Genomic DNA, 8,964 nt, shown 5'->3' on the forward strand with positions numbered 1-8,964 from the left:
ACGTTAGCCACATTGGTGGGATGGAGTGAGGAGCTGTGGCTAAACTGTTCCTGTGGTGCCAATAATCACCGCCAAAACAAAATAAAAAAATATATATATAAATAGCTAGTTAGAAGAGAGGCACCAACTGGAGCTAGTTAGTGGGCTTAATTGAGTCTTCAGCTAGATAAGCAAGCCCAAACAACTACACGGCGAGATGAGTTCATTTGATGTTTGATTATTTTTTATTATAAAAATATGGTATGGTAATGATTTACCACAGTATGTAAAGTAGTCTCTCAAGTTTTTTTTCGGGGGGTTGGTGTTGCTAACGTAAATACTATTGTCTTCTGGTCCAATAGTGAATTACACACTCAAAATACTTAGACTTAAGGACATAATGCTTTAACATCTTCTTGAATAGGTTCATGCAACATGCATTTTATAAACAGGCATTAGTAACATCCAGACCAGTTTCAGGATTGACCATGGATGCATTCTAAGGTGTTATTATACATCCATGGGGCAGACATAATTTGTCAAAGCAGGAAATGCACAGGTGTATCAAAAAACATCTGTTCCACCTGTTCCAAATACATTGCGGCTATTATTAATGATATAAGTCACACCTGCTTTGGCCCAACAAAAGACTGCCACGAAAAAGAAAAGGTCTGTTAAATTGTGGGTCAAGACTGTTGAGGATTTTTAATGTTATGGTTAATATACCTTTTAAAAAGGTATATGATTTTTTGTACATGGGCAGTGGGATGCAAATGCATGGATCATTTTCTTTTGTCATGTATCAATGTGACTGAGAATAGGCAAAAAAGGACTGTGTTTAGATGGACTCAGGTTAACTTCACAAATCTTCACAAAACAGTTTGAATTGAATTTGATTTACATGAAATTTGTTTTCCGCCTTTAGCGGACAGCTACAATAGGGTCTGATCTATGTCACAAAAGTAAAAGTAAGAGCCCAGGTAATCCCAGCCAGTATAGCAGACAGCAGACAGCTGTAGTAAGGGTTAGAACCCTTCTATGTTTGTCCTGATTTATTATTATTTTTTGTTTTATTCTGCCGCGGCTCAAATTGCCATGAGCTGGAATGAGCGAAGACCATGAAATGTGGCATAATAACTGGAAATGATGCGCATATGCTTCCCAAGAAATATGAGCCCCGTCAACCAGATGGTGGCGCTGTAATTAAGGCCCAAAAGTTCAATTTTCGAAAGGCCACGCCCCTTACATTGTTTGACTTGAAAATTCACACACAAGTCCAGCTTAATGTGCTTTACAAAAAAGCCTCTTGGACTATAAAAGTACACCATGATAGATATTTTGCTAATTAGCATAAGCTGAAAAACATTAGTATGAATAGAACTTTTTGGATTTTGACTTTATTGACACCAAATGTGGTACACTGCATTATGGGACTAAGATACACATTTCTATTGTAAATGAGCAAGATCGGTTGAAAAACATGGCTGCTATCAACCAAAATATCTTTGCAAAAGGAGGGGCTTAGAGAATATTGGCCAACTCATTAACCATTTGTCCAATCATCATCCAATCACAATCTTGGTACATAACTTCAGACCTTCATTGGGAATAGGTATACCAAAGCATTTTGAGCCCAACCCATAGGGGGCGCCACGGATGCCACAAATGTGTAACTGAAAACCTGGTGGACAGAATTTCACCAAAATTGGTGTTCACACTCTGGAGGTGACTATTAACCAAAATCTGAAGTGCCATTCTGATAAGTGCAAGTGAGCGTGACCTATCACATATTGGCTCATAACTCAAGATGCTAAGCAATCCTGATTAAACTCACTGGAGACATCCAGTGGAGACACTCACTGCGTATCCTTTGCTATCTCCTGAACATACACACTAAAAAAGTGATGAAAAAAGTGTGTGATTAGATTCACTCATTCCTGAAACAGAATTAAACTAGCTGAAGTGACTTTGCTCACCTTTGTGAAGCCTGACATCCGCTCGTTGCTGCTTGCGGTTTTAATTTTGGCCGATTGAGTTGCTTCTTTCTGTTGAGCACAAAAAAGGTAAGAACCCTTCAATTGCTGCTTGCAGCTATATTTTAGTTTATTCTGCTGACATACATTTGAAGCAGAACCAAAAGGTGCATTACTTTACTTATGTTCTCCATCTTAACTAAGTAAATCTAACTATGAACTGATTGATCTAATACAATAATCACTGTTTAAATTAGGCCACATGCAATGAGCCACAGCAGGGACCTGTCTTTTTTCATGAGTTTTATAAAACAAATCATTTGTCACATAAGAGTTTACCTTTCACTGACTGACTAAGCAATCTTTGATAGATAGATTTTGTTAAATTGCTGCTACTACTGCTGACAATACTGCTACTGTATAACAGTTTCTCAGCATCAGCCCCACATGAAGTGGTTTTCTTAATGCACTACCGCCATCTACTGGAAAAAAAAGAATGCCCAACCTCAGAGATAGAAATTATGAAATTTTTTATCTTGAACTGAGCATTCCTGGAGAAATCTAGTTAATGATCCTTTTGATGATATTCCTTTATAATTCTTACATTTGATGTATGTTTTGGAAGAATGTCTCAAAGGCAGAGATAATCAGAGAAAGCAACTTGATATATCAGCCTTTTCTTGAATATTGGTTAGTAGATGAGGTCTGCTGCTCACACAATATGATGGTATTCTCTCAGTCACCACAAAACAAAAATCTGACCTTAACTCTGTGGTGTCTCTTTAGTCTCTGTCATGTATTGTCAAGTCTGTAATATATCCACGATTTTACCTTTCCTACTACCAAAACAGATTGTCCTGATGGAAAGTCACTAACCCACTCAAAAGACTGAAATCTTTTCAGCTTATTTGGTTCAGTTTAGTTTAACTATTCAGCTGAGAGTTTAATGTCCAATGATGGCCCTAAAAGTTCTTAAGTGACAGTGAGTTTGCATGTGAATGGTCAACTTTAATGATACAACAGTACAAGATATCATTCATCAGCAGTTTCAGTACAAAACGATAACAGATATACAATTAGCTGCAAATGTTTTAAATGAATATGTGACAAAAATTAGAATTTTATGAAATGTATTGTTGCAGTAAGGGTGACATTAATTTATGTAAATAAAACAGGGATTGGCTAGAACTTAAGGGAAAGCAGGTTTCATGCTTTAAAACAGTGTATTCTCATGTTCCCTCCAACTGCCCATCAGGACACAAAACTATCAAGGGAGCCTCCAGGTTTTGGACTTTCCTTCCTCCATGGTGCACCCATAGATTCTGGTTCAAGTGTCTATGTCCAATACATGCATTAGACCCCCTCCCCTTATGATTTTAAATCTGCCTAAATCCTCGCAAACTAGTGTTACTCTGTTCTGCTCAAGACCTGGAGGAACCAAATACTGACCTGGAGGATCAGAGCAAAGCCTTTGAGTGGGTAGCTAATTCCCTCATCAGCTGTCCTCTGGGCTGGGATGGAGTCAGGAGCGATAAAGCAAAGCTAGCCCCATCTGGCAGAAAAAACACAAAATTAGCTAATATAATTGGAATGAAAATACCAGGGTTACTCACCCAAAACTCTGTTTTTGTTCATTTTTTAAGGAGTCATTTAAAAAAAAAAAATCCCATCTTGTCAAATACTTTCAACTAATCTTTTTTGCTTTTTGTTTCTTACCGTGTCTCTGTGATAATCCACTGACTCACTCAGCCCCTCACTGCACCGTTTTCATTTGATTTCTACAATATTAAGTATTTGAAGCTAAAACTTAAATAAAGCTAGAAAAATTCCACAGCAAATGACATTAGTAGAACATGGCATGAAGATAATGGTCATGAAGCTCCAGTTGCCACCTTTCCCTCTCTTTTTGAGAGGTTTACATTTTTGTGTTTCGCTATTATACTGTACATCTTTCAAATTATACTGTATGGCCACATCATCATCATCATCATGGCATTATTTGAAGTCTCCAGCTCATGACTATTACTTGTTGAGAATGTTTCTGAACTTTGGCTCAGGTTGACATGGTTCATTTCTCTGCTGGCTTGGATGGGGATTGAATATTTTGGCATTGATTAGCAAATCAATAATTGTATCTGCAATACTAATATCTAAATGTGCTAATTTGCTAGGCTGGATAGTAAATAGCTAACAGTACAAAAAACATTTTGTTCAGGTGTTATGAGATTGTTGAGTTTGAACATGTAGTGTTTCATAGACAAGTAGATGTAAGGCAACCATAATGTCCTGTGTGCTAGCAATATGATTGAACTGTATCTACACCTATATTAGGCATGGGACGATATGAAAATTTCATGTCACAATTATCCTGGCCAAAATCATTGTGATTAACAATATCTTCATAATCATTAAAATATGCAAAACATACTGGAATCACTTTACCTTACGAATTATTTTTATTGCATCATAGGACTCAACAAACAAGGACAGATTCAGACTCTCAAGAACACCCAGCAAGTAATCACAATGAGAGAAAAAAATCCATTAATAAAAATAATCTAGCTATAATCTAGCTATCAACCTGATATCCAAGCATTCACATTCCGAGCCTTCAGCCATGGTGACGAATGACTGGAAAGATGTGGGCTCCCCCTTGTGGCAAACGGCAAAATAAATCATGAAATCAATAGGTTTGAGCTAGACAGTTTTTTCAAGTCACTCATATGAGGATATTCATGATTATCCCGATAATAGAAATTCACCACAATTAAATTATCTTAAGTGTTTTCATTAATCTAATAATTTCCCATCCCTAACCCATATCCATACAGTATTTAGTTTATCTGGTTGATACTGTAGTCAGCCATTGTTTTCCCATTATGACAAACAAAACATTTGAGTCCCAACAAATGTGCCACAGTGTTTCATAAAATTAGCTTTGAAGGACAAACTTGTGGAACTGCATTATGTGTACATCTCAGGAATGTTAATACTTCACACAGAGAAAAAGAAACAGTAACTTGTAATCCACAGTACATTTATTTATAATAACATTTAAACCAATACTACCTCCAAAAATGATACAAAACTGAGACCCCTTGAGGCCCCCCTTACTTAAACTTACTGTGTCAGTGACTCTATTGCACCCTGTTGCCCCAATTGAGGAGTAATACAAGATAAATTGACACTGGGCCAGGGGCGCCGGATTAATTTCAGACGTGCAAAAAAGTGTGTGTGTGGTGTGTATGTAGGCTTTATGTGTAGCTGTAGATAAAACGGAGACTCTCACCATAGCTTAGAGTAACTATAGCTTGCTTCTACCACCGAGTGACGGTATAATTCCAAACACAAAGCAGCTAACTAGTGCTTGTGGGATTAGATACAAGTTTTTTTTGTTTTTTCTATTTGTTTTTTTTGTCCCAAAACTACAAGTTTACAGGATAGTAACACACGCAGCTGAGTAACAGCAAGCAGGGAATAGGAATGTTAACGTTGTCCTTGTGTTGTTGGCTATGCCCCAAGTCTGTGGGCCCAAATAGGGCCAAATATATTGTAGCTGTGTACCACATATCTGAATGTGTGACAACATTTTGTATGAATACATTCAAATGTGTGAATGTGTAAAAATATCTGAACAAATAGATTTAATTTTCAAATCTATAAGGAGATCTGTGGCTGTGCATGACATTTTGTGAACAAAGGGCAAAGGAAAAAGATTTGTAAAAATAATTTCCAGAGTGTGAGTGCATGAAGAAGAAGTTTTGCAGGTACACTTCTATCTGTTTGTGGGTGAAAAAAGTTCAGAACTCAATTGTATGTGTGAATCCCAAGTTTATAGCCACAAATCAAATGTGGGACAACAGTACTCGTACTCGTAGGTTTGATTCATAGTTGTAAACTTGGGATTCACACATAAAACTGAGTTCTCTGTAAACCAGATGTGTAGCTGCAAACTTTTTTTTTAAACTCCAAACCTTTGATATGTATCTGCAAACCTGTCTGCAAATTCTCTTTATGCATTCATACATTAGAGATTATTTGTGCAAATCTTTTTCATTTGTTCACAGAATGTCATGCTACAGATCCCATTATGGATTCAAAAATTAAATCTATTTAATATCTATTCAATTTATCATATTTTTTTTTACACATTCACACATTTGAGTGCATTCATACAAAATGTTTTCACACATACAGGTATGGTGATACACGGCTACAATACTTATAACCCTATTTTGTTTCTATACAAATCCATATTTAACGGTAAATTAGAAGAAAAGCAAAAAACATTACTTTCCTGCTGCTTCACCTTTGCAAATTATCAACATGCCATGCTGTTGTGAAAATGTCATTCATAGCCTACAATAGCCTAAATAAACTTTGGGAGCACCTAGATTGCCTTTACTCAAAAAGGAAATGCTTTGGACCTGTGTTGTTCAATGCAATATCATGAATTAACCGTTCACATGAGCTTTCATATAAACAAGGACCAATTCACGTGAACTTTCAAAATGAGTGTGTTGACTGGCTGGTTGCCTGCGCATGCCGAATAGGTTTTGCCTATGGGTGTAAGCATCTAATTTTATTGGTTGCAATGAACACTGTATGCACTTAATTTGTGTAACAGTGTCCTCTATGATTGGATCAAAATGTAAATATTTTTCCTGTTTTATGTTTGCTTCTTTATTTTACCCAATGTTTTAGAGTGGATGGGAATGATTGAAACGTCTTTTTACAGTAAGTGTTGCAATATAGAGGTATTTGCAGCAATACAGTGATTTGTGTCTTAAGAAGAATGTGAGAGGGGGATAAAGTGGGGGGAGCAATGGCTCCTTGGACCCCCTACATCCGGGGCCCTTGGGCCCAATTTCATCTTTTCTTAAAGGCTGATCTACTGCTGTTTAGACTGATGCCCCAACCTATCTGTTAGCCCTAATGGAGACCAATATATAGATAAGTGTGTCTTGCCAGGAAAATCAATATCGATGTGGCCCATGATGGTTTTTGAGTTAAAGTGCTTTGTTTTCTGCCATTGCTTCGAAACAAAGAGGCTATGGGTCCTTCTATTAACAATTCTCAGTCAACCTTGAGACAGACAGAAATAGAAATAGAAATAGACAGACGGGGTGTAGTGGTGGTGGAGGAGGGTGGCAGCATCGGTACCAACATCACTAGAGCGTTAGATTTGGTTGAGGATAGAAAAGCATCATCAATGGAGCACACGCAAGAGCTTTGAAGAAGAGTGTGATGGGGTGTAACGAGACAGAGATGGGCTATGAATGACCAAAATAATCTTTCATCTTTCTTCTTTATCATAAGAAAATAATGTTATTGGAAAAGTGTATTTTGCAAAGAAAATTTGATGAGAAAGAAGAACTTCAACAGTTAAGTAACGATTACAGTTTTTGTGTATCCAGCAAAGTTGATGGAGTTGGTAACACAGCACATTTTTTGTGAATATAGTTTTATTGATGGAAATAAAAACAAGCTTCATCTCGCAATTTTGCAATTCCAGTTATAGTCCATAGCTGCTGAAAAGATATATAATCAAAGTCATATACAGTTTGAATAAGAATACTGGAAGGGGGTTGTGTCTTCCTAATAAATATTACCTGTGTTTTGCTTGTTTATATTTAAAAAAAAAAAAAAAGAAGAAAGAAATCCAACTCATACAAAGAAATGAAACAGAAATTAATAGCAAGAAACCGATACCTTCCCTTTGCAAGACAAACAATCCAAATCAATCAGTCAGCTATCCAGTTCAGTTTACCCTCATTTTATTTCTAACATTATAGATCTAAGTAGCGCTCTGACACAATGAAACATAGATCTTTGTATAAAAATAAATATAGTATAACTTTGCAAACTATATCACAGTTGTCAGGTGAGTTATGCACTGCTGTGCTTGGCTAAATATTACCATGGTGATGCATATTGTAGTGCATTTTCTATGTTTATGCTGTTTATATGACATTTGATTGATTTGAGGTGATTGGTAAGATGAGCATCAAACTGTTTACTCAGCATGATGCAGAATTGGAAGCTAATGTTGAATATTAGTTATTTGCTGAAATACTTTAAAAAAGGGCTAACACACAGTCACTCCACAAAGCTCGTTCTTAAAGGTCAAAATACAAGACTCTGAAAAGAACCTCTGCCATACAATTACTCCATGAAGTGTACACATGGTAAACATGAAGTGATTTCTTTGTACCAAAATAAAACCAGCAGCAAAGCTGTTATTCTTCATTTTATGTTCTCCTGCACCAGATTAATCCAAGTAAGTTGTAGCCTAATAGTTGCCCAAAGTTTACTCAACAGAAGAAACGTGAAGACATATTACTGCTCTAGCTAGAAACCTTTTTGATGCTTCGGTGAAATTTCTCCTCAAACAGCATTTATACCATTTGATGTGAGGAATGAAATCCTTTTAGGGATGGTGACCAACCTCAATTACTCAGTGTTTGGTGAAATACATATACATTTTCCAAAACACCCTGTGGAAAAACACCCTAAACAAAGAACATTTTTGTGACTAAAACATACAAAACTCAGATAAATGTGAATTGAATTCATGGTAGCTATGCTAGATTGATGCGGTTAAATACAAACAAATTTAGTTGTTCTAAGATGGTTCATGACGACTTAATGACAGAAGTACTCATTTTCCAGTTCCTTTACAAAAGTAAGCAGTGGAAGCACTTTTTCACTTAAAATTGTGAGCAGATTTCATTGTCTGTGGTGTTCACTTGTTAGTCAGTATGTGTTTGTGATTGTTTTGGTTTTTTTTGGGAGTACAAATCCTCACAATGTAGAGTATTGGCTGCAGTAATGCAAGGTGGAGTTTCATTCCAAATGCTAAATTTTGGAAAATGGGTTGGATTATAAAACATTTTATCAGATTCAGAGTTTTCCCTAAAGAATGAGACATTAATGCTGCATTGCACTCTTATTATACCATCTTGCCACTTACAAAATACACTTTTCAGAAACTGATGGCTCCATCATGCTC

The sequence above is a fragment of the Thunnus thynnus genome, chromosome 9, assembly GCF_963924715.1.
Source record: "Thunnus thynnus chromosome 9, fThuThy2.1, whole genome shotgun sequence".
Classification (NCBI taxonomy): Eukaryota; Metazoa; Chordata; class Actinopteri; order Scombriformes; family Scombridae; genus Thunnus; species Thunnus thynnus.